Source organism: Chelonia mydas, chromosome 25, assembly GCF_015237465.2.
Source record: "Chelonia mydas isolate rCheMyd1 chromosome 25, rCheMyd1.pri.v2, whole genome shotgun sequence".
In the NCBI taxonomy this organism is placed as follows: domain Eukaryota; kingdom Metazoa; phylum Chordata; order Testudines; family Cheloniidae; genus Chelonia; species Chelonia mydas.
Window position 1 is genome coordinate 8507018 of NC_057858.1, and position 26725 is coordinate 8533742.

General features: G+C 46.7%; 1 long non-coding RNA gene across 1 annotated transcript; it reads left to right on the forward strand.

Annotated features, from left to right (window-relative positions):
- Window positions 1-5793: 5793 nt before the first annotated feature.
- LOC122463818 lies at window positions 5794-24619 on the forward strand. Its single transcript, XR_006287441.1, has 3 exons — window positions 5794-5910; window positions 6825-6941; window positions 24374-24619. It is a non-coding gene; the product is annotated as an uncharacterized LOC122463818 (long non-coding RNA).
- Window positions 24620-26725: the final 2106 nt, after the last annotated feature.

Consider the following 26725-nt stretch of genomic DNA (forward strand, 5'->3'; position numbering starts at 1 on the left):
ATTATTTTTATTACAAATATTTGCCCTGTAAAATGCTAAACAAAAAGAAATAGTATTTTTCAATTCACCTCATACAAGTACTGTAGTGCAATCTCTTTATCGTGAAAGTGTAACTTACAAATGTAGATTTTTTTTGTTACATGACTGCACTCAGAAACAAAACAATGTAAAACTTTAGAGGCTACAAGTCCACTCAGTCCTATTTCTTGTTCAGCCAATCGCTAAAACAAACTAGTTTGTTTACAATTTGCAGGAGATAATGCTGCCTGCTTCTTATTTACAATGTCACCTGAAAGTGAGAACAGGTGTTCGCATGGCACTTTTGTAGCCAGTGTTGCAAGGTGTTTACATGTCAGATATGCTAAACATTTGTATGCCCCTTCATGCTTCGGCCACCATTCCAGAGGACATGCTTCCATGCTGATGATGCATGTTAATTAAATTTGTGACTGAACTCCTTGGGGGAGAGCTGTATGTCTCCTGATCTGTTTTACCTGCATTCTGCCATATATTTCATGTTACAGCAGTCTCAGATGATGACCCAGCACATGTTCGTTTTAAGAACACTTCCCTGCAGATTTGACAAAACGCAAAGAAGGTACCAGTGTGAGATTTCTAAAAATAGCCACAGCACTCGACCCAAGGTTTAAGAATCTGAAGTGCCGTCCAAAATCTGAGAGGGACGAGGTGTGGAGTATGCTTTCAGAAGTCGTAAAAAAGCAACACTCAGATGCGGAAACTACAAAACCCAAACCACCAAAAAGAAAATCAACCTTCTGCTGGTGACTTCTGACTCAGATGATGAAAATGAACATGCGTCGGTCCGCACTGCTTTGGATCGTTATTGAGCAGAACCCATCATCAGCATGGACGAATGTCCTCTGGAATGGTGGTTGAAGCATGAAGGGACATATGAATCTTTAGCGCATCTGGCACTTAAATATCTTGCAACGCCAGCTACAACAGTGCCATGCAAACGCCTGTTTTCACTTTCAGGTGACATTGTAAACAAGAAGCAAGCAGTTTTATCTCCTGAAAATTGTAACCAAACTTGTTTGTCTGAGCGATTGGCTGAAGTAGGACTGAGTGGACTGGTAGGCCCTAAAGTTTTTACATTGTTTTATTTTTGAATGCAGTTATTTTTTGTACATAATTCTACATTTGTAAGTTCAACTTTCATGATAAAGAGATTGCAGTACAGTATTTGTTTAAGTGGATTGAAAAATACTGTTTATTTTGTTTTTTACAGTGTAAATATTTGTAATAAAAAATAAAGTGATCACTGTACACTCTGTATTCTGTGTTGTAATCGAAATCAATATATTTGAAAATGTAGAAAACATCCAAAAATATTTAAATAAATGGTATTCCATTATTGTTTAACTGTGCGATGAATCATGCAATTAATCCTGATTAATTTATTTAATTGCTTGACAGCCCTAGTGTATACACATGCGTGTGCATGCATGCAATGGAGGTCTCAGTGCATAGGAGTGTGTGTGTGTTTGTGTGTGTATACAGTGGGGGGGAGGTCTCTCTATGGGAGGGTCTGTGGGGGGGATGGGCGAGTCAAGGGTGTCTTGCAAGAGTGCACAGTTGTATGGGAGGATGGCTGTGATGTGGAAATCTCAGTATCAGCATGTGGGGGGAGAGAAGAGGGCCTGTGGGTGGCCAGGGTATGCGTCTGTGGGGGAGCTCTCTGTGCCAGTTTGTGGAGGAGGGAGACTCTGTCTCTGTGGAGGAGGGGAGGGAGTTCTCTGGAGGGGAGGGTCTGTGGGGGAGGTAGGGAGTCTTTACCTGTATGTCAGGGAAGGGGATCTCAAGTGTGTGTGTGTGTGTGTGTGTGTGCACGCGCGTTGAGTGAAGTTTCCAGGTGTGTGTGTGTGTACAGAGGGGCGTCTCTGGGTATGTGTTTGTGTGCGGGCATGCAGTGGAGGGGGCTCTGAGTGTGTGAGTGCAGGGAGGGGGGTTTCCGAGCATGTGTGTGAGGGAGGAGGAGATGGCTTCTGTGAGTGGATGAAGCTTGTGGGGTTTCTGCTTGTCTCTGTCTCTGTGGGTCTCTCTGTGTGTAGGATCTGGGGCAGGGGAGACCTGTGAGCACATGCTGGGAAGGGGTGTGTGTGTGTGTGTGTGTGTGTGTGTGTGTGTGTGTGTGAATGGTATTCCCACACCTTGAATACTGCATGCAGTTCTGCTTGCCCCATCACAAAAAGGATATAATAGAATTGGAAAAAGTCCAGAGAAGGGCAACAAAAATGAGGAGGAGGATGGAACAGCTTGCATACGAGGAGAGATTGAAAAGAGTGGGACTGTTCAACTTGGAAAAGGAACGTCTAAGGGGGGGATATGATGGAGGTATAAAATTATGAATGGTGTGTCGAGCAAGTGAATAGGGAAGTGTTATTTACCCCTTCATATAACACAAAAGAACCAGGGGTTGCCCAATGAAATTAATAGGCAGCAGATTTAAATCAAACATAAGGAAGTGCTACTTCGCACAACACACAGTCCTCCTGTGGAACTCCTTGCCAGGAGAGGTTGTGAAGGCCAAAAGAATAACTGTGTTCGAAAACAAATTAGATAAGTTCCTGGAGGGTAGGTCCATCAATGGCTATTAGCCAGGATGGTCAGAGATGCAACCCCATGCTCTGGGTTTCCCTAAACCTCTGACTTCCAGAAGCTGACAGGATGACAGGGGCTGGATCACTCGATAAATTGCCCTATTGTGTTCACTCACTCGGAAGCATCTGGCACGGGCTACTGTCAGAAGACAGGATATTGGGCGAGATGGACCATTGGTCTGACCCAGTATGGCCGTTCTTATATTTGTGTGTGTGTGTGCAGGGAAAGATTCTGTGAGTGTACAGGGAGGGAGTGGGGGGGGGAGGTCTGTGTATATGTGTAGGGATGTCTGTGTGTGTCTGGGAGCTTCTCTGTGTCCAGGGTCTATGTGTGTCAGAGTTTCCCTGCATTGGGGACCTCCATGCACAGGGTCTCTCCATTGGGGGGTATCTCTGTGTAGTAGGGAATGTCTCCTTTGCTCCCCGCTCTCCCACTCGGCTGGGTTTACAGGGCCCTCTGAACTGCTGCTCTCCCTCACTTGTTGAGGAGCTTCTGCGGGAGAAGGAGCGGTTCCCTTGGAAACCTCTGGATGCCCAGCAACAAGTCGCTGGCAGCTGCCATGTGACCAGGTGCATTAATCAGACATGTTGTATGAATCAGGTCAGCTGGGGCCAAAGTCCAGCTTGCTCTCTCTCCCCATCTTCCCCCCCCTCCGCCCCCAGTTTTGGTTGCTAATTACCTCAACTCCACAGCTGTTCTGAGCGGGGAGTGGAAAACAACTTGAAATAATTCAGTAAAACAGCGAGCTTTCCTGTTGTAGCTTTCCTGGTCCACGCCAGACTTTCCCTTCAGAAACCAAATCTGTCCCATCCTCACCCTCACGGAGACAGACCCTGAATGCAAATGAGCCAAGGAAACTTCACCCAGAGCAAACATTGGGTGAGAAGCAAGAAAGCCCAGAGGAAATTAATTCAAGCCACTGATGCAATGAGTTCCCAGGTCTCTGTTTGCAACAAGTCCTGCCTGTTGCAAAACATAGGTCAACGTTTTCAAAAGTGGCCTCTGATTTGTCATCCTCAGGTTTTGGTTACCTGGCTTGAGACGCCTTGGTCTCGATTTTCAGAGATATCGCACACCCATGAATCAGCCCCTTTGAAAATCAGGCCCCTGCTGTCTCAGGTTTAGCACCCAGAATCACAGGCCAGAATCACCAATTAAATTGCTTGCTGGGGACCCACAACTAGAACCCTGATCCAACAGCTCAGGTTTCTACCAAATGAGCCGGCAGGGAAGCACCTGCTATGCTACCACGTCCCTTATTCGTTCTGGGGGCCCAGCTGCTTGTGTGCTATAGCCATCGTTCACAGACACAGAGCTGGTGGGTTTATTCCTAATGCTTCCTAATGGTCCATTTCTTCACACCGCCCCCAGCAGGGTCCTTCTCCTGCTGAGTCAGGAGCAGAACACTGCATGCCAGAAGCTGGAGGGGAATCAGAGCAGAACTCTTAGCTACAGCTCAGAATTAGAGTGCGAAGGCCGATACCATGCTGGGTTGTCAGGAGGTGCTGGTGAGTAGGAGTGCAACAAGAGGAACAAAGGGAGGGTTAAAAAGGGCCAGACTAGGCTAGCAATAGCCATGGGCTCTGGACCAAATCCTGAGATTCTTACTCCATATTATACTCGGGCTTGGATTTGCATAGGGGAATGGACTTATGCTCCTAAATTATTTAGGTGCTTTTGGAAATGCTCCTAACTCCTGTAGGTGCCTTTTGAAAATCCCAGCTTGAGCCGCTTCCCCTGAAACGTGTGGTGGTTTTGCCTGGGTGAAGACTGGTCATGGCCCTCAGGATTTGGCTCCCTCTGAATGAGAATCACTCCCGGACACACACAGTGACAAGGCTGTGACCTCTTCTTCACCCAGCACACCAGTCTCCACTCTTTGTGCTATGACTGATGCATAGCCAGGGACCGGGTACTGCTCAGCCTCCGTGTCTTCTTTCAGAAAATCGGTGTCTGTGCCTCTTAGGGCATCCACAGCATCATGTCTGAGCAAGGGTACACGCTTCACAAAGCCATCTGTTATTTCAGGGAGCAACAAAACCCACATTCTGAGGTGTAAAATCAGCCTGAGGTTTTGGCCCTTAGTCCTTGATTGCACTAAAGGCCAGAACAGAGAAGCAGGAGACAGAGTGGCTGGCTTTATTCTAATCAGGATTAATAGCATTCATTGCGACTCAGAAATGAGCTCATTGCACTAGACCCAGATCAGAAGAGCACAATTTTTACTCCAGGAGTTTCGTTCAGTCCATTGTTAGCAAGGGGGCCAGTGGCAAAATTCAGATCTGGATTTGGATTTCAAATGCCTCCAAAAGTTTGGGGTTGACCAAACCTGGGGCTTTGGCTTAGGACCATCTTGATTAATTACCATTTATTTTACTATTAATTGATACAGAACAACGTGGACAGGCACCATCTGAGAGGTATGCGTGCTACATGTTGGAAGGATTTTGTCTGGAGGGGTGATTTGTCCTGCAGCTAGACTCTAGGAAACAGCTGTCTTGCCTTTTTGCACGAGGTTTATAAGAGAACCAAATGGATTAGATACCCTCAGCTTTGATTTTGCAAGCCTGCCCAGTGGCTCTGGGAGGAGATGGAGGGATGGATACGTTTATAAGCACAGACAGTGTTATGTCTACAGATTAGGGTGTTAAAATGAGAGTAGGCCACAGTGATGAATGGGGGGGGGGGCATAGACTCGGCGATGCTGGAGGGAGGAAGGGCACATGTCTGGGAAGCGTGGTGGCCCAGTGGAAGAGACAGGGACTATCTATTCATCTAGCTGTCTATGGTTTGATCCTGCCAGGTGCTGAGCACTTTGGTCCAATCCAGCAAAACACTTAAGCACTTGCTTTAATTGAAACACGGGGACATCCTCAGTGACTTCCCTGGCCCTACGTGCATGTGTATCTGTCCCTGCACATACACACACCCGAGTTTCCTGGAGAGGAGATTGCTCCTGGTCACAGCCCAGCCTGTACCAATGGCAAGAGACTCCAGACTCAGCCTCCCTGAGAGAGAGAGAGACAGACAGACCTGTTGCTATCTGCAATCATTCCCACCTCCCCGCCCCTCACCCTGGGAGGAGACTATTATGCCGAAGCCAGAGGCTACTATCTATGATGTAATCTGTGCATTTGCAATAAAAAGCAAGATCTCATTGGCCGGAATAAAGAGCCCCCCACCCGGGCACTCCGCCCAGCTGCCTCCCCAACGGGCTATAAAAGCCCACAGCCAGATGCAGGGCAGCTTTCCTGGACCCCGGGCTTGCACAGGTGACCTAAGGGACAGGTGAGCGCTTCCGCGGGGCTCTAACGCCCTCCTGGGAGAGCCCGGGGCAGGGGTGGGAGCTGCTGGGCGAGTCGTCTGCAGGGCCAGGCTAGGGAAGCCATGGGGGGGGGGGGGGAGCCCCAGCCACCTGTAGCGTGTAGTTCTGTCGCTGACTCCTTCCCCCCGCCCCCAGTGAGGAGGGGGGAGAAGGGGAGATGAAGTCCACTAACATTAGACAATTGGGAGGAAGGAAGGAAGGAGGGACTCTGCTGGGTTTGCTGTGGGGCAGAGACACTGGCTAAATCCTGTTTCCTTTTGCTTGGGGTAAAGGGCGCTGCTGGGACTTACCTGTCCCGGGGGCGGGGGGGGGCGAGAAGTGGGGGGCGGGGGCTGCTCTCCTCCTCCAGCCGTCGGGGGCGGGCAGCTTCCCGGGAGCCCCAAGGAGGCGCTGGGAGCCGATCAGCACCCTGGACAGATCCCCCGAGGCAGCACCAGCGGGGCTGGACAGCTCCTGGCAGCGCCGGTGGGGGCGAAGGCGGGTGCCGGGGCGGTGGGGCGGATTTGCTCGCTCCCCGCGGGACGGGGGAAAGTTCCCCGAGAGCCCCGGTTCTTCCCTGCGACTCCGGGAGGGAGCTGGAGCGAGTGTCCTCGGGGAGGGCGCTGGGATGCGGGGAGGTCAGGGCTGGAGCTCCCGGTCTGGGGCTGACACGGATTGGTCCGAATGGGTCACTAGAGGGGGGCCGTGGACTAACCCCTGGGGCTGGAGGGATAGCTCCGAGATGGGGGGGAGGGTGTGTTAATAAGGGAAATGATGATTCATTAGCAACGATGCTTTATGCAGCACCTCCCAGTGCAAGTGATACCAAAGTGTGCCTCTTTCTTTCTTTTTCTTTTTCTTTTTCTTCTACCTGTTTTTGCACCCTTTCTGGGCTCAGAAATGCAGCTGCCATGAACGTTTCGAGGTCCAGCGACAGTCTTTACAAAAAGTAAATAGGGGAAGTGGTGAGAAAATGATCGAGCTGAAACTGGAAGGGACGCTGGAGAAGTAGAAGGTAATTAGCTGAATTGGGATCTGGCTGGGACTCAGGGGCTCGCCCGGTGCAAGGAGAGAGTGAAAATGTGGGCTGTGTTTTGCCGAATATGCCTAACCAGCCAAGGTAAGAAGCGTTCCCAGCTATTGGGTCTTCTCAGTGTGATCTGGACGGGTGCAGGAAATATGAAAGCATGTTATGAAGCTGAAAAGAGAGGCATTGCTTCCTGTGATCTTCACCTAACCCATCCAAATTCCCGGAGCTGAAAACTTTATACTGAGTTAGTCAAAATAATTCTTTTTTTAAAATGTAGCTTACATGGGGTCTCGGGGTTTTGATGTCAATTTCTATCTGTGAAGTTGCTTTTAAAGTTGATCCGTGCTTGCCATCCATTGGGGATGTTGTATATTTCAGGAATCTGTCACTCCTGAGCTGGTGCGGAGAATGAATTCCTCGCTGGCCCCTGAGCTAAAACATATATTCGGTAGCTCATCCCTATTCAGCTAAGCCCTTAAAATCGTGCTTCTATTTAAGCTTGGGCTTAAGTCCCATTGTCTTCAGTGCTTAATGTGCTTAAGCATTTTGTTGATTAGGGATGGATTTAAGCACATGTTTAAATACCTTGCTGAACAGAGGCCCAACCCGCAGAATAACCCAAGGCTCAGCATGTCACTATGTTGAATCATTACATCTAGACCCCCAGTGTATTTTTTAAATATTGTTTCTTAAAGGGGGGACAAGGCACCTTTACTTAGAAACCAACTCACTAGCCTCCATTGCTGGGACATTTCTATTTCTGAATGACATACCTGAAAACAACAATATCCTCTGGAAAAGAAAATGAATGGCACTTCAGTTATGGCCTTGCAGCCTTCCTGTAAGTGCAGCTATATGCACGTTGAACAAACGATTGCAGGGATTTCTTTCTCTAGAACATGAATAGGGAAATGTCTCCCTGCTAAAGCCCTTTAGCATCTCACCAGTGCTGTTCCCCATCAGTTCCACTTTCCCATAGTGCCTGGATCCTCTGAGTGTTCTTGCTTTGATATGGCACAGTCTTGGGGTTCACTTATCCTAATGAGCCATTTAATCTATCACATCATTGCAGTTTCTCTTCCTGCAGCAGAAGCCCAGCTGCATAAACCGGGGCAAGAAATCTGTTCACCAATCCCCCCCCCCCACAGCCAACCACAAGCATGAGTGAGTGTGCTCGCACACACACTCACACGTGCACATGCACACAGTCAAGAAGAAGGAAGTTAGAAAATTATATTGCATCAGATCCCCTTTTCTGCATTTTGGGGGATTGGTTTCTTATCCTCTGCGTAAGTGTCTAAGCAAATCTGAGATTTAATAAGAAAACTATAAGGAAAGATGCTATAACACCCCGCTGCTCAACTGTATATTTTATTGTATGCAGTGCATTGTTAAACCAAAGTGGATTTACAATTCATTTGGAACATTTTTCCTTCAGCTATTTCTTTACAAGCAATTTTCTTTAGTTCTCAAACCAAATGCATCTCACAGAGGGATTCAGTCCTGCCTCTCTTCTGAAGAAGCTCAGGCAGAGAGCTCTCTGAAGAGCAGGGGATCCAGGGTAAGATCTGAACTTGAATGTGTCCTGATTTCTTCCCCTAAAATATTTAGCAAAAGGTGTAAGCTGAAAATCAAGCCCAGTTGTGATATTACAATATAGCCTTCAAGGGAGAGAATTCATGTAAGTTTCATTAGGCGGAGAATCATTCTATGCCTTTATGCTATTTAATTTTGTTACAGACAAAATCTACACACACCAGAGAGACAGCTTGTTCCAATCTCTGTGTGCGTTGCACAAATATTTGTCTGTGCGTCGCTTCTTTTCCACTGCAATCATGGCATCTGGAGGGGTTTCAGGCTGTGTGTAGCCGGGTAACGGGTAGGTGGCTGGGAATCTCAGCAGGAAAGAGGGAGTAGATTGCAGACACCAGGTCTGCAACAGTTTCGATGTCCTGGATAAGCAGGTCTACGATCCTCTCCCCTTTATGCAGGCTTGTTCAACCCCAGACACCTGAACTTGACATGCGGACCTGGGCACCGGCCTTGCTACAGACACCTGCATTCACATGCAAGAGATCAACAGGGCCCTGTTTTAACTCCAGGTGCATCTCCAGTATCTGCGTTCACATGCACTAGACACACGTGGTGGACCACAGAATGCACATGCCGCACTGCGAAACAGCCCAAGGCACCCTGATTCTCCCCATTCTCAGCAAAGCACTTAACTGCACACTTCACTTTAAGCATGTGAGTAAGTCCACCCCTGTTTTGCAAAGCATTTCAACAGGACTTAAGCACACGCTTAAGTGTTTTGCTGAATCAGGGCCAGAATTAGATCCTTATGGGCTGGAGGAATAATACTAAATAAAGAAAGAGCCCTCTCTTGCTTTCCTATTCACCGACGTCAATGGGAGTTTGCCCTGAGTTCGGACAGGTAAATCAGGCCTTTCCAGAGAACTCTGTTGCTAAGGAAGAAAAAATAAAAATAATCTTGTTGAATTATGCTAGGATCTTGCTAAAAGGCACAGAACAGATTAAAAGGCAAGCGGTGAAAATGTTGTGGGAGTTAGCTTTACCTTCCCCGGAATGATTTTCTACTTGTTTTGATCATCTAGTAGTGAAATCTGCAGGTGAAGCATTATTTAAGTCCTGTCCTTAAAACTGAATGAACTTGGGGCCAAATTTACAAAGGTCTTCAGGGCCAAAAGATCCAGATTGGCACCTAGTGGGATTCTCAAAAGTGCCTACGTGGGTTAGGTGCCAACCTCCCATTAAAGTCAATGGGAGTTAGGCACCTCATTCATTCAGGCACTTGTGTAAATTACGCAAGGTGCCTATTGCATCTTTACCTGCTGAAATTCCTATGTAAATCTGACCCTTAGTAATTTTGGGTGCCACACAGATTCTTTCTTTTGATGTATAACTTAGGCTAATCTAAGCACATAGACAAAAGGAGTAAAAGGAAAAAATAACAACTAAAGAACAGAGAATACATTATTAAGTATTCACTTTAATGACTGAGATTTTCAAAGCTGTAGAGGAGATCTGGAGGCTCAGCTGCCATTAAAATGAATGGGAATCAGTAACCAGGCAGCTCCGGAAATTGTCAGCTAGAGTGCCTAAAAGCCTGAGCAGGATGGAGACCTTATGATGATGGATGCTGGACAAACACAAAAGAAAAGGAAAAATAAATGAATCTCAGCCCCGCAGCCACGGGTGTGATCCTACAGCCTTTAGTCACAGGGGCAATCCTTACTCACACAAGCAGTCTCACTCAGGGCCTGAGCTAGCAAAGACTTAAGCATGGGAGTAATTTTGCTCCTGTGAGACAAGCAGCGCTATCCACACGCTTGAGTCTTGGCAGGATCAGGCCCTGACATCACTGGCAGAGAAAGGTGTCCCGTGAGTCTTGATGATAGGCTCAGGCTCCATCCCCACTCAGGAAACAGCCTGTATAAAACGAATAGAGACCATTGATGATCTCACCAGTTGGTATATCATTGCGTGTGACTGCATGGGATGTTCATAGATAAAAGGCATAGCAAAAAAGGGATTGTCCCCTTTAATGTCTTTTCATTCAGGAGGGCCAAAACAATGCTGCTGAACAAGAATTTTTAGAGTGGATTGTTTAATGAGTGATCTTTTGGGTTTTTTGCTTTCGGAAAAAATGGAGCAGATGTTCTGCTACCTAAATCCTGCCCTGATTTCCACCCTGTGGTCTCCATGTCATCACTGCGGGTAGCCTGGCAGTGGGAGACGGCAGGCTCTTTGGAGACTCTTTGTTCTGTGTTTGTACAGCACCTGGCATGATGGGGTCCAGGCCCATCACTGGGGCTCTTAGCTACTATAATATAAAATAATAAATAACAACAATTAATGGCACTGCCTGGCTCTCAGAGGGTGAAACTCATCCCTGCTCAGAAAGCCAGCACTAACCCCATGCACCACTTAACCCCTTATTAGCAGGACTTAAGTACAGCACAGGGCCTTTGGCAAAGAGGCAAATTTATGCCATAAATAACTTTCAATCCTTCCTTTCTCTCTCTCTTTTTTTCTTTTTTTTAGTGGACCCTGGAGGTTTCACACATGAGGCCTAAATCCTATTCCCCACGCTACATTAGGGCCCTGATTCAGAAGAGCAGTTAAGCATGTGCATAACTTTAAGCCTGTACTCAGTGACTTCAGTGGGAATTAAGTAAGTGTTTAAAGTTAAACACGCAGCTGGGTGCTTTCCTGAATCAGGGCTGCAGGCTGGATTTGTCCCATAATGCTTTGCAGAAGCCCCTTTCTCTTATCAAGCATTTCTCCAGGCAGTACAGTATGGCCAATTCATATAAGAAATATGGATTGTGATTTTCAAAAGTGACTTGTGATTTTGGGTCCCCAACATGACACCTTATAGGGCCTTGATTTTCAGAAAGTGATGAGCACCCACCCCTCTGAAAATCAGGGGTGGTACCCACAAATCTAAGGCACCCCAAATTACGAACCTCTTTTGAAAATCTTGAGGCATGGTTTACGACTCACTTGCAAGAACCCAACACAAATCAACATTGCATGGATTCCAACTTTCCAAGCCAGAAGCAGTATGCAGCATCAGCTCTCCCCTGCTACCCAGAGGTGACAATGCACCCTGCCATTAAACTAGAGAGCTCCCCTTAAAAGAAAGGATAAAATTGCACAGTCCTTGGGGAGGGCAATTCCAAGGCTTTTCAGTTAAACACCCAAAATTATGAATGCTGTGGTCTGTAATTCTAGCTAATCAACTATTCCATCACTCTGTGTTGCCAGCTAAAGGTAGGCTGAGAATCAGTGACATAAAGCAGTGTAAACCCAGGGACCAAGCTTTATTTAAGAGCCCCCTGTTCAGTATAATCCTGAGATCTGGGAAGTAAAAATCCTAGTTAGGGGCCCAGTTCTGCATTTGTGTTCAGAACTCCCACTGAATTCAAGGAAATCAATGGGAAGTTTTCCTGAGGAACCACAGAGTTCCGACCAGAAAGATACCCTTAATTCAGGGGGACGTACTGTAATCCTGAACATTGGGGTTCTATTGTGCCAGGCACTGCATAAACAGAAAACAGAAATGCAGCCCGCCCCCCCAAAGGGATTATGATATAAAGACAAAAGGAAGGGTGTGGGGGATGGAAATACACCATACTAGCCTGGAAAGAATTGGCCCAGCTTTGTTAGTTACATGTATTGCAGTTTATTTGTTTTATTCCACTGGGGGTGGAGGTAGGGAGTACGAAGAGAAAAGAAGAAAAGGGAGAGCTGCAGCTTGCCAGTTTCCGAGCCATGATCATCAGGCTGAGTTGCGAAGGTATCACAGCAGAGATGCACCATGAGAAGGGATTTGAAGGAGCATAAGGTCATGGCTTTTTAGATTTTATCAGAGTTTTTCGCTGGTGTAAATTATGGCCCAAATGCAGGGCAGCGGAAAACTAACCCAAAAAAGCAGAACTGCTTGCTAGAGTTTTCCAATGCTGTTTTTAGTCTTAATCCTGGCAGTGGATCATATCTCTGCGCCTCCATTCCCTACCGTCAAATGGGCATAGCTAAATTTATCCGGTTCCCAGACCCCAGGGGATTGAGAGACTTAATTAGCTGACACTTGTAAAGCTCTTGAAATCCTGGGGTGAATGGGACCAGAGAAGTTCAAACTGTTATTATCTTGTCATGTCTGGTTTGAAAGGAAGATTATCTATCTATCAATCTATCATCCCCTTACACATCTATCTATCTATCTATACACACCATCTATCTATCTCTCTATCTATCTCTATCTTACCTGATCTATTTATTATCTTATTTTATCTTCCTAATATATTAAATCTCATCTAGCTTGGAATTTTTTTTTATCTCACTCCTCACCATGACATGCTGATTAGATTTCAGATATAAGCCTATTTATTCACACTTTTTTTTTTTTCATGCCACCCGGGATAGTTCACACTGGAGCTGATTGGATAATATTTGTTGAATAATTTATTTGATTAATTTCATGACTTATAAAAATAAATTATATGATTTTTTCCCGCCTCCGCTCACCTAACTCAGGGGCGTTTATTCCTCTGCCAGTACATAAGTGAAGGAAGGCATTGGATACAACTCCTGTTACTTTTATGAGAATTGTAGTGCATCAGAGTCCTGCTCTCAGCGAGAGAATGGACCCCATTGTGTGTAACATACATGGATCAATATGGTGCATATCTACTCCACCGCATGAGGAATACGGGTATGTGACACACAGCTCCAGGGAGTTACGTGGATGCCATGTATGTCATAAGTTTCAGTGGTGTGACAGACAGTTGCATAGTTGTGATCATGCAGGACACTGTGATAATGAATATAATAGGTGTAGTAGCTTTTTCAAGTGAGGCTTATGGTTTTGCTGTACTGGCTCAGAGAGCACTATGAAATTTGAGGACCTCCCCCCCCGCAACCCCTTTTGCAGAGCCAAACAATCAAGTCACTGGAGGTTGGGAGTATTCTGGAGATCAGCCCCCCTTGGATTTTTACTTTTCCTCTGCAATCAAACTGCGTCCATTTTCCCCTTCGGCGCTGGTGAACGCATCATAGAATATCAGGGTTGGAAGGGACCTCAGGAGGTCATCTAGTCCAACCCCCTGCTCAAAGCAGGACCAATCCCTAATTTTTGCCCCAGATCCCTAAATGGCCCCCTCAAGGATTGAGCTCACAACCCTGGGTTTAGCAGGCCAGTGCTCAAACCACTGAGCTACCCCTCCCCCTTTAAGCTCAGAGTCTAAGCTTTTCCCTGTGCTCCTCAGAGCAGCCCCCCAGCACAGATCTGCAAACCGTCCTCACCTAGGGCTGGCTAGGAGCCTGGCGGAGATAGTTACATTCAGACCATTGCAGGAGAACTTCCCTGGGCTCTCACAGGTGCAGCCTCTGCCTAACGCAGGAGCTACAATGCTGAACGGGCATCCATTAGGGGGGCTAGCCAGCTATATTGGTGCCCACCTACCCACGAGGAAAGAGCACACCCCCAGCTCCTGAGCAAAGCAGCTTGGCTGGGCTTCATTAAATCACAAAACCATTCCAGGGGACCCTGTTTCAGAGAGGAAAGAAATTCATTCCTTTTCAGCAGCATGCTTGGTCATTAGTTATAGAGAGACTGAGGGTTTGGATAGGGTTCGGTTGAAGGCTTGGTTATGTTTTGACACCAGAGTATAGGAACCCAGCTATTTTTGCCAAAAACAAGTCAGATTTGTATTGCAGGTTCTTTGGGGTAGGAACGATCTCTTACTATGTGTATGTGCAGTATCTGGCACAACGTGCTTGAAGCCTCAAGACACTACCATAGTATAAATAATTAGACCGTACGGGTCTCAATTCTGTTTTAGGGATCTGACTTTGTGTGCATATGCACCACTGCCCTCTACTGGATGGAGTGAAAACTGCTCATCTGTGCATCAGAGGCCCTATATTGTTCATGGAGAATCTCTAGAGCCCTTCAAATCCATGGATATCCAGGCACCATTTTTGCGCATCAGATGCGGATATAAATTTTGTATCCATGCAGGACTCTAAGAATCTCTACCCCTGGCACTGGTGGGCAGCAAGGAAGTGCTTCACTCTCTTCTTAGATATTCCTTTCAGCTGGCACACAGGACAGCAAGAAGCAACCACTTTTTATTATTGTATTGCCTTTGAGATGGTGAATGGGGACTGCTACGATGCAGGAAATCATAGTCCATCTCAAACAGGAGTTACTTATTAAATAAAAGAACTACAAACGATAGATACAAGCAGACTTCCACACAGCTTGAGTCCCAGCTTTCTCTTACTTGTTAACCAGGGACCACACCTGGAAACTCTACATCATGCACAGAGATGCTTAGTGGCTGACTAATGTACTGCAAGTCAACATCTCATTGCTGGGACTAGGAAGAAGGGCAACAAAAGGACTCCCCCCACCCCCACCCCCAACTCATTCATCCCGCAAGCTTTTGTTTCTTGTGTGTAGTCTTGTTAAATGTAGTGAAGAATGCTGCTCACTCTTAGCCCCCCACGCATGCCTCTGAGGATTAAGCCTGGAGTCTGTTTATTCACCTAGCTTAGCTCCATTTTTAAAATCGACTGTCTCCAAAAGGGCTGTCTTAAAAAAGAAAATTGCGCAGCAAAAGGGGATAAAATTGCTCGTCAACAAAGGGGCCTATCAGCAGGCCCATCAATAATGTGCCAAAGGCCAAAACCTGCCTTTCAAACAGGCGTCGCATCTGCTGCCGGGCACTTGGAGAGCAATTAAGGGACGTGAGCGACATGCTGATTATCCCACCGGTGACATTTCCACTGGCTCCTTGGGAAGGCGGGAGCGCTGAGATGACTGAGAGCAACATACAGCCCAGGCCTGCATAAGAGTGGCAAGACTGCAGGCTGCAGATGGGCCAGGGGAGAGATGCTCAGGAGGAGAGGAAAGAAGAGAGGAGGAGGGGAGGGAACAAGGATGAGGATTGCAAAAAGCAAGCAAACTAGAGGCCTAAGGAAACAGGCTCAGAGAGTCATCAGTTACTGGAGGAGACTATCTGGGAGGACTGGAATGGGAGTGGCTGGTCAGGAGGCTAGCAGGTCTCCAGAGGGCAGGGAAAACTGGGGGAGGGGGTTGGAGTCGGATAATCCATTAGGGAGGGGAATGGAGGATCCTGCGGGGAGGCCAGATTCGGGGATTGGAAGATCCCTGAGGGAGAGGAAGGGGCTGATTGGAGGGTTGGAAGATCCCGGGAGGGCGGAGCAGATCAGGGGAATGGTGGATCCCTGAGGGAGGGGGAGGGGCAGATTGGGGGACTGGAGATTTCCTGAGGGCGGGGGAGGGGCTGGTTGGACGATCCCTAGGGCAGATCTCAAGTGGGGATGAAAGGTATCAGGGAGGGGAGACTTTCCATTTTTACATATCAGAGCCTGGGGGCAATAAAGCAAATTGTATTCTCAGCCCTCTAGTAAAGACGCACACTCCCCGAACAATGTATTGGGGAGAAACCCTTTGGCCCACCCCTGAGTCACTGAGGGGGGCCCAGGAGGGACTGGGGAGAAGAGGGAGCTGGTCAGACTTTATATGAAGGGCCCACCTATAATGAGTTCATAAGCAATGACTGAAGGATTGACCAACATTATAAGCATGTTGCAGACAGGAGTGGTATACTTCAAGATGGCTCTGCACATCAGTAGCAGGTGTCAGAGAGAGTTATAAGCATCCTTTTGACCTGCTGGACTCTATAACAATTGATTATTCGTTGATGACAACAGCTCGCAATCATGTAGCAGCCCTTTGTACGCTACTTATGAGCATGCCCCTAAAAGTGACCAGGGTACGTTTATTTTCAGGGCAGCTGCAGAACGGAGAGAGATGTTCCACAGGGAGATCGCAAGGGGAGGTGGACTGGATAGGAAAGCCTGTGCCTGAGAATAGTACAGGCTCAGTGGGGCTGCGGGTCCTTTAACCAGGCGGCAATTCAACATCCAAACGGCCCTCGGAGTCAGGTAATGGGGACTGGACAGCACCCAGTTTTATCTGGATCAGCTGCAGAAGCGTGGCCCCAACACACTGCAAAATGGTGAGGAGGGACTATAGCTGCTACTCCAGCCAGTACACAGAGCAGGGGATGTGGCCGGTGGGTGAGTCGTGTGTTGGCATTGCAGACCTGTGCACTGATCCCAGGCTAGGGCATGGATTCCATCTCTCTGATCCCCTGCACCCTAAATTAACATAGTTCTCCAGCGCTGCTCTGTTGTCCTGATTCTCACCAGACGCTCCAAACAAAGCTGGTCGGGAATTTTTCAATCAACCTGTTTTTGATGGAAAATACTGAATTGCTGAAACGGAAACTGTTTGCAAAACAGGGTTGATGTTGACCAATCTCCCGACTCGGAAATGTTGTGGGGGGAGCGGGGGAAAGGGTTTGGAATTGTCAAAACATCAAGTGTTGACATTATTGAACTGGTAAGTTTTGATTTTTCAAGTTGACACAGATTTTTGTTTTGAAATTTTAGTAAATTTGGACTAAAAATGTTTGGGTTTTTTTTTTTAAAGACAAGAGACGGGCATGAAATGTTTCAAAATGATCTACACAAAATGTTTCAATTGATCCAAACTGAAAATGTTTTTCAAATTTTTGTTCTGGGAAAATGTTCACCCCTTCGACTTTTCCTCCTATTTGGGACAGGAACATTTTTCGATGATCACAGGATGGGACAACCATTTCCCGCCCAGCTCCAGCTTTGAATGCCCATTCTTGCTTCCTTACCACTCACAGGTGCCCCTGGCTGTTTTGTTTCCATGCTTGGAAATGGATACCTCCCACCTAACATTGACGCACTGCCCAGGTTTGAAGAAAGAGAGGCCTCATCTCCCCCTCACCCAGAGGAAGTAATCTTGGCTGATGACTTTCACTGCAGGTGCAGACATACATTGTTGTGGTTTCAATAAGCCCCCAGCTGGCTCCGAGTCACCTCCAGATTTTGAACCCCCCGACACATTGAGGTGCTTAGACTTGGTGTCCTGCTCCAGGTCCTTCTCCATCTTAAACATCACCGTGGGGCAAATTCCTGGGTGCTTGGACATTACTGGAAGTCAAAAAGCTCAGCAAAAGAAAGGACCCATGAGGTGAATTGGCTCATTTCCCCCAGCTAAAATAGTATCATCCCTACAGAATAATAGCCAGTGTTTTGTCCAGTCTGACTGTAAATGTCTCAGCTAGTGATGGAACTTCCTCTGATTCCCCTGGGAGGCACGCCACAGCCCTCAGCTCTCGCTGTCAGGGAGCTGCTCCTGAGATTTCACCCTAATTGCACCCAGATCCCGCCATATAACACAAAAAGAAAAGGAGTACTTGTGGCACCTTAGAGACTAACCAATTTATTTGAGCATAAGCTTTCGTGAGCTACAGCTCACTTCATATAACACAATCGCTCTCCCTCCCTCTCCTCAATATAAATCCATGGTACGCCTACACCTTGAATACTGCATGCAGATGTGGTTGCCCCATCTCAAAAGAGATATATTGGAATTGGAAAAGGTTCATAAAAGGGCAACAAAAATGATTAGGGATATAGAACGGCTTCCGTATGAGGAGAGATTAATAAAACTGGGACTTTTCAGCTTGGAAAAGAGACGGCGAAGGAGGGACATGATAGAGGTCTATAAAATCATGAGTGGTATAGAGAAAGGAAATAAGGAAGTGTTATTTACTCCTTTTCATAACACAAGAACAAGGGGCCACCAAATGAAATTAATAGATAGCAGTCTTAAAACAAACACAAGAAAGTATTTTTTCAGGCAACGCACTGTCAACCTCTGGAACTCTTTGCCAGAGGGAGTTGTGAAGGCCAGTACTATGACGGGGTTCAAAAGGGAGCTAGAGAGACTCATGGAAGATAGGTCCCATCAATGGCTATTAGCCAGGATGGGCAGGAATGGTGTCCCTTGCTTCTGTTTGCCAGAAGCTGGGATTGGGTGACAGGGGATGGATCACTTGATGATAACTTGTCTGTTCATTCCCTTTGGGGCACCTGCCATTGGCCATTGTCAGGGGACAGGATACTGGGCTTGATGGACTTTTGGTCTGACCCAGTATGGCCATTCTTATGTTCTTATGTACTTGGGGACTGTTGTCCTGCCCCACCATTCACTTACATCTTCAGTTCTTGTAATCTCTCCTTCTAAGGCCTTGTGTATACTGGGACATGTTGCATCATTGTAGTTATACGAGTGTGAGTCCCCAGGGTAAACACCCTGCATTGGGGTAAGATGGGGCCTACACCAGTGTCAGTGCAATGCAGTCAGACTGCAGGGTAAACTGCACCAGTGTAAGTCCTGTTTTGCGGCAGAGGAGTGGGTCTGTTAGAGATTTGCATGGGTGCAAATTTCCCTCACCTAGAAAAACCCTGATTGCCTCCAGTCTCTTCCTCGTCTTTGTTGCTTGTCAATGGCTCGGTAAATTCAGTGGGTGAAATCCTTACCCCACTAAAATTAATGGGAATTTAGCCATTTACTTCAATGGAGCCAGGACTTTCCCAGATGCCTTTTTCATCTACACTCCCCTTTCACCTTTGTGCATCCAAGGTGCAGTCCTGTGTTACCATATAATCATAGAAATGTAGTTCGAAAGCTTTTCCTAATATCTAACCTAAATCTCTCTTGCTTCAGATTAAGCCCATTACTTCTTGTCCTACCTTCAGTAGACATGGAGAACAACTGATCCCTGTCTTCTCAATAACGGCCCTTAACGAATTTGAAGACTGTTTTTGGTTCCCCCCTCAGTCTTCTTTTCTCCAGACTAAACATGTCTAGTGTTTTTAACCTTTCCTCGGAGGTCAGGTTTTCTAAACCTATCATTTTTGTTTCTCTCCTCTGGACTCTCTCCAGCTTGTCCACATCTTTCCTAAAGTGGGGCACCCCGAATTGGACACAATGCTCCAGCTGAAGCCTCACCAGGGCTGAGTAGAGCAGGACAATTACCTCCCGTGTCTTACATACAACGCTCCTGTTAATACACCCTAGAATGATAATAGCCTTTTTCGCAACTGCATCACATTGTTGGCTCACATTCAGTTTGTGATGCAGTGTAACTCCCAGATCCTTTTCAGCAGTACAACCACCTAGCCAGTAATTCCCGTGTTGTAGGTGAGCATTTGATTTTTCCTTCCTATGTGTGGTACTTTGCACTTGTCTTTACTGAATTTCATCATGTTGAATTCAGACCAATTCTCCAATTTGTCAAGGTCATTTTGAATTCTAATCCTGCCCTCCAAAGAGCTTGCAACCCCTCCTAGCTTGGTTTCATCTGCAAATTTTATAGGCATACTCTCCACTCCATTATCCAAGTCATTAATGAAAATATTGAATAGTCCCAGACCCAGAACTGACTCCTGCATGGCCCCGCTAGGTATATCCCCCAGTTTGACAGCAAATCATTGATAACTTCTCTTGAATGAATGAATCTGTAACAGTGAGAGAGCACAAAAATCCTAATCAATTGCCCCTTCCTTAAGGAATTGGACTCTAATTAATAAGTGATGACTGATCATTAGTAATAGAAGAGCAGATTATAAATGCTACATATTTTCTGCAAAAAAATCAAATGAAACAACAGATTTTCATTTTGTTTAAAACCTTCTCTGAATTTTTCAGTTTTTCAACTAAACAAAAAATGAACATTTTGTTTTTCAGTTTTATCCTGAGTGCCTCTTCCCTTTTTTCCCTTTAAATGGAGAGAAGCAGGGGCGGGCAGATAAATGTAAAAATTTTGTGGGTTTCAGTCTTTTGTCCAAAAAAAAAAAAAAAAGGAATTTTTGACCAAAACATTAATTTCCCATGGGGAAAATGTGCCATTTTTCAATTTAAAAATTTTTTGAGAAAACATTTCAATCAGCCCTAACTGATAAATCACGGTCATTATGATAATAATAATAATAATCAATATCTAGTTCCAAAACACATGCTAGAAATTCCTTTACAATGAAATCATGGGCACGTACATGTGTGGATGGGTAAACATGCGTGTTCGTCTGCATGCGGACACGTGTATCTGTCCGCAGGAGTGGGACATCCACCCGAGCACTTCCTGCTCGTCAACCCAGGGAAGCTGGGATACATTTGTGGGGTTTGCATGGACAGGAGTCTATACTGGTGCCATTTCACCTTGTCTCTCTCTTTCCCTGGGCTGACAAAGTATCAGTGGGTGGCTCTGCCTCACAAGATAATCCTGGGTTGCAATCACTTTGAAACAGCCCAGGAGAAAGGGAAGATTATGATGATCCCACTTGGAGCCTGAAATAAAGCCTCTCAACAGTGTGACAGGCAATGAGGGCTAGTTTGCTTTTTACCTGCTTGTCTCATCGGGGCGGCTCCCCTCCCTGTCACCCTTGCTATCTGTGTGGCATCTCCACCCCACAGACGCTTGTGGCCTTTTAGTTTATTGAAAGTGAATTTTGGAATGTGGTATTACACCACCCTGGGTTCGGCTCTGGTGGCTACGGTTTCAATCTTAGCAGAGTGAAAGTCACCCCTGCTACTTGTTTTAGAGCTAGAGTCTCTAGGAACACAGACAGATCAAGGGTAGTGACCACACAGACACTCACCAGTACAAGGTATCGTCTGTTTTACAAGTTTTATTAAAGTTACAATGAAAGTTATAATTACCCAAGCATATCGAAATTCTATACGGACCTATTCACAAGTTACAAATATAGTTCTACTCACATCCTTAATAGCAGGGTTAGGGTCTGATGGGTCTCTCATGGTTTGATCATCAGTAGAGGGATGGTTCATGCTGGAGCCTCCCCTAGGGAGCTCAATTTTCCTGTTCTGGGCACCCCCTTTTTATACTGTGATTCTGTCTATAGCTACATTCTGCGCATGTCCATAAAAAGTGTCAACCCTCTTTTCTCTGATTGGTCTGTGTCCCCTGGAAACTTAAGGACCCCAACTTTCTACAAGCTGTGTAAGTTCCCTTTATTTTCATTAGCATTGACACACAACCTGTATCCTGTGCTTAAGACACATGTGGGAGACAAATGCACCTTTACAGTATTTTTATGATCTAATATTAATCTTCTGGGCAATTTTGCACAATATTACCATTTGGTACCTTTTTTCCCATACTTTTAGGGCATCGGGTTATTTTCCAGTTACTTATGTCATCATTTCTTGTCTCCGAGGCCTAAAATAGCTAAGCTAAAGTCTTGCAGACCTCAGCCTACAGGTTCTTACATTTCAGCTTGTCTTACTTATGTCTATTACTTGGTTCCTTTAAATATTGATCAATCTTATACTTTTATAATCCTACAAATTAACTTTAATTAACATACAATAAATAGGTTTCAGAGTAACAGCCGTGTTAGTCCGTATTCGCAAAAAGAAAAGGAGTACTTGTGGCACCTTAGAGACTAACCAATTTATTTGAGCATGAGCTTTCGTGAGCTACAGCTCACTTCATCGGATGCTTTTCGTGAGCTACAGCTCCCTTCATCGGATGCATTCGATGAAGTGAGCTGTAGCTCACGAAAGCTCATGCTCAAATAAATTGGTTAGTCTCTAAGGTGCCACAAGTACTCCTTTTCTTTATACAATAAATATACATCCTATAACGTATTAATTAATTATAACATCACACAATCAATAAATAATAAACTAAAATCATTGGCTACACGCTTATACAAGCCCAGCGCTGAGCGTGTGCCTGTGATCATGTATAAACCCCACACTGGCAGTGACAGGGTCCTGGGGAAGCAGAGAGACCAATTAGCCTATTCTGTGGCACCTGGAGGAGGGGTGGGTAATTAAGAATTAAACCCAGCTGGGGAGAAGCAGACTGGGTGGTTCCTATAAAGGAAGGACAAGAGGGGGAAGAGACCTAGGAGAGAGGGAGATGGGAATTTCTTCTCTCTGGTTCCCGACAGCCTGCTGGAGTGAACTTGTATGCTGGGACTGTGCCTGAAGGGAAAGGGCGGAAGGAGACTCCTAAGGAGAAGAGAGACTCTAGGGAAGAAGCCCTGTAGGTCAGTGGCTCAGGAGGAGCCGGGGGTGCCGGGAGAATGCCCTGGGAGGGAACCCTCTGGAACAGAGTGAGGAGAAATTCTCCAGAACTGGCGAGAGGGATGGAGAGTCGGTGGGGGACTGAGCCCCAGAAGTGCTCTGGGGGAGTTTTGGTTCCTGTCAGCTTGGACACTGTTACCCTGGAAGGGCTGAGACACTGAAGTGGTTGCAGGGCCAAGTCACTGTACAGGCCCCTGAAGCCTGGAGGAGGGAGAAGCAGAGGGCCTGCAGTGCTGGGTCTCACGGTGTGGAGGTGCTCTGGGACAGGGAGACTAGGAGAGTTCCCTCATGGACAGTAATGCATGGAAGAGGGTCTAGTGCTGAAAGGGACACTAACGCCAGCATGCTGCATTAAGGCACATATGAAACCCCAGTGGAATGCTTGGGTCCAGCTGCATGGATAATAATGCCCCGTGCATACCGTGCCTCATCAGCTGGGCACAAACACAAGCAGGAGGGCCCACTGCAGATCGTGGCACGGACCTGACGTGCAAGGACCCAATGTAGACTGTGCCATGTTGCAAGGACATGAATGCATGTGCCAGGGCGCCGTGCACACTAAATGCAAGGGCCCAGTGAAGAGGACGTGTCCTGGGGCATGGAGCTAAGGTATCCATGAGGATCCATGCCAAAGAGCGTGCCCCACCCACGTGAACATTAATGGAAGCACACAGGCACAGTGCTGTAACGCACACAGAGGGTGAATATGCCCAGACCCAGCTCTGTTTAGAGCCATGCAAGGATAACCATTCAAAGCTACGTGGCGATCCGAGCTTTGGCCCTGAGAGACAGTGCAATGCTTTTAAACCCTTAACACGTAGCTACACATTATTCTTATGTTTCACAGGTTTGTGGGTGGGTACGCAGGCATGTATCCACACGTGCTTTGCAAAACAATCCAAGAGACCCAAACCCTGGTGACTGCAGATTCTCTTGAAAAGAATATTTATAATAAAAACAATCTGACGAGCTAAACATCGGGAATAACCCGGCAAGCGGGTCTGAAGAGGCGGATCAATGAACCTTCTGAGGAATCCCCTGCAGGACTAGAAGGATTTGTTAACGGGAAATTTGAGATGTGACAGGAGGCGCACAATGCAAAATAGAAGGCAAAATGGCTAAAAGCAGCTTTCTCACCCTCTATAACTGCACACAGAGGCAGATCCACCACTCAGTGAAGCCAGTAGGTCTACATGGACTGCACTGGGCTCCAGCCTGTTGAGTGCAGCTGGTCAGAAACTGTCGACAGAAAAATATTTTTTGAGGGGAAAAATGGTAATAAAAATGTTTGAGCTGACTATGGAGGTTTGTTTTCCAGCCAACTGTCGGCATGAAGGTGCTTTCCAGACCTGGACACAGATACTTCCCCCATTATGGGGAGATTTGCAGTGACACAATGGTAAGTGAGGAGCCTGACTCCTGTTGACTTGCAATGGGAACTAGGCACCTGCCATGTATGCCTTTTGAAAATCTCTCTTTCTTAGGCCAAGGATTTCAAAAATAAGAGTCTAAAAGTTACACTACTAGGACCACGTTTCGGCTCCTAAATGGGTGACCTGATTTTCACAAGCCCTGAGCACATCAGGCAGGATTTTCAAAGGTGCCTAAATGATTTGGAAGCACAAGTCCCTGTGGAATTTTTGCGCCTAAGTCACTTACGTGTCTTTTGAAAATCCCACTCCCAGCACCTCCCAGGGAAGTCAATTGGCGTTGCTGGGTTCTCTGCACTTCTGATTTAGGAACTGAAATCATGATTTAGGAGCCTAACTTTAGTCTCCTATGGTTGCAAATCTTGGCCTTCGTTTTTTTTCTTCCGCCCGACAGCCGAGCTACCTAATGGCCATGTTTTCTTTATCAGCAGGTTTGTTTTCTGTTAGCGCAAGCAGAGAGATGGGAAGTGAACGAGACAGCTGCTCCAAAGAGACAGACAAACTGACTGTTCCTGACAAGGATGCTACAATCTGACTAACTAGAGCTCAGACGCACGCATAATACTCAGGAAAATTCATTTTGGAACTCCCAATACACCGTGACGAGGGCCCTTGAAGGGGTAATTAAAATGCATTGAGTGGCGACTGCACCTGTTTAGAAGGGAGTATGCTGGTAAGTCTAACTGATATGTTTCAGGGGCAGGGAGCAAAGAGGGATGAGGCAGCAGAGAAAGAAAGGAGTAGTGAGTGGGGAGGCGGGAAGAAGAGAAGGAGGAAGAGGGAAAAGAGAGAGGCGCTCCTATGAGAAAGAGAAAGCAGGCAAGGGGAAAATTGGGAAACGTGCTTCCTGTTGGATCTGTTCTATCTCCTCTCCTGACCCCGGTGCTCACATGTGGCCAGTCGCTCCTGCACTCTCACACCCACTGATGGAAACTCCAGGGGGTGTCCCTAAGCACTCCAGACACCGGATCAGGTGCTCAGCTGGTATAAATTGGCGTTGCTTCGTTAAAGTCCATGTGGTGCTACGCTGAGCTATGCCAATTTACATCCGCTGAGGCTCTGTCTCCATGACACTTATTATCGGCCGCTGGGCTCTTCACACTTGCAGCTGTAACGTGCAGTTTCTTGTCCTCTGGTTTGTCTGTCTGTGAAACAGACACAAAGGGGCACATTCTCCTCTGTTAGTTACACCACTGAAAATCCAGAGCATCTCAGTTGAAGACAGTTATTCTGGATTTACACCCACTTTAGTGAGAGTAGAATCTGACCCTACGAACCAAAAAGAGATCTGTATTTTGATAAAACATTTTGCCTAGGAACTAGATGTTCCTTAGCCAGCTGAGAATGCCAAGGCCTTTACGACCAAATTCTGCGCTGTATAAACTGGTGGCAGTTCTACGGACGCCAGTAGACCTGTGCTGCTTATGGAGAACGGGGTAAGGCCAGAATTCGATCATCAGACAGAACAGCAGAAGGATACCCTAGATGGCAGTGAGAGAACTCCAGACCTCTGAGTGGGGTAGGAGGGCAAGAGAGAGAAGAGCCCCTTCAGTGTAGAATTCAGGACTACTGGCCCTGCCACCCCAAGGGCAAGGAACAGCACTGGGTAGTTAGCCAGGTCCATGCTTAAGTGGATTTGCCTTCCTGAGAGGCATCAAGGAATGGAGGCAGGAGTAGGGGAGGTCTAGAAATCCTGAGTCCCATTGTCATAGGGTCAAGTCTGCCCGTCATCCCCGGACACTGATAAACAGAGGGCCATGCAGTCTGCTCTGTGTGGGTGTTTCAGACAAGAACTCCTGTCTGCTCCATATGGAGATTAGACGCTCCTGTTACTTCTTGTAACAATGGGGATGGGGATGATGGTTCCCTGTGTGTTTTGCCAACAACTGACTCCCCACCCCCCACGCACTACTGATGCATGCCCAACTGGCTACCGCCTTCCACCCCAGAGGTGGCTGCATGTCAGTGGGGCTGCGTGTGTATATATGTAAAACGCACTCTAGAAGCGTAAGCTATTAGCACTGCAATCCTCCATGTGCTACAGCAGAGACTTTCAGCCTTTTTTTGTTTGCAGACCCTACTAAATTTCAAATGGAGGTGCAGATTTCTTTGGAAATCTTAGAGACAGACTGCGGACCCCGGGTTGGAAACCACACTGTGCTACAGGCTGGGATTCCCTGGGACTGGAGTGATTCATTCTCCAAGCAGCCCGAGGCTGAGCTGAGCCAATAATTCAAATAGTTCTTGCAAATGTTTCTGTCTCGGTGGTTTTGATAGCAAAGAGCCTGCTGCGAGTACCCAACCTTCTTACAGGGGCGGCTGGCTGGGATCCGTGAGTTAAGCCACGTGATATTGTTCCTGATCCCTGGTTGTCAGAGCATGCAAGTGCGCCCGGTGTGAATGTTGTCACATTTGCTTTCTGCAAATGCTGGCCCCTGTGCTTCTGAATCCTGCTCCCCACGAATGTCCGTGCGAGGACTCTTGGCCCTGTGTACGTTCACGGGAGGTGAGCGCTAGAGAGTTGAGGGTAGCTGAAACAAAGTCCTTTAAGAATGTGGGTGGATATTTGCTGGAGTTTGCCCAGCTGCAGGCAGAGACATCACCACTATGGAAACAGGATTCCCATTAGAGCTGGGGGATATATTTTTTTTTTTTGGCAAATCGTTTTTCATTGAAAAATGCATGGGGGGGGGAAGCTATTAATTGAATTTGGGTCATATTCAGCAAATAGCGTTGGTTGAAAATACTTGTTTTTGAAAAACTCAAAATGTTTCGTGTAGACT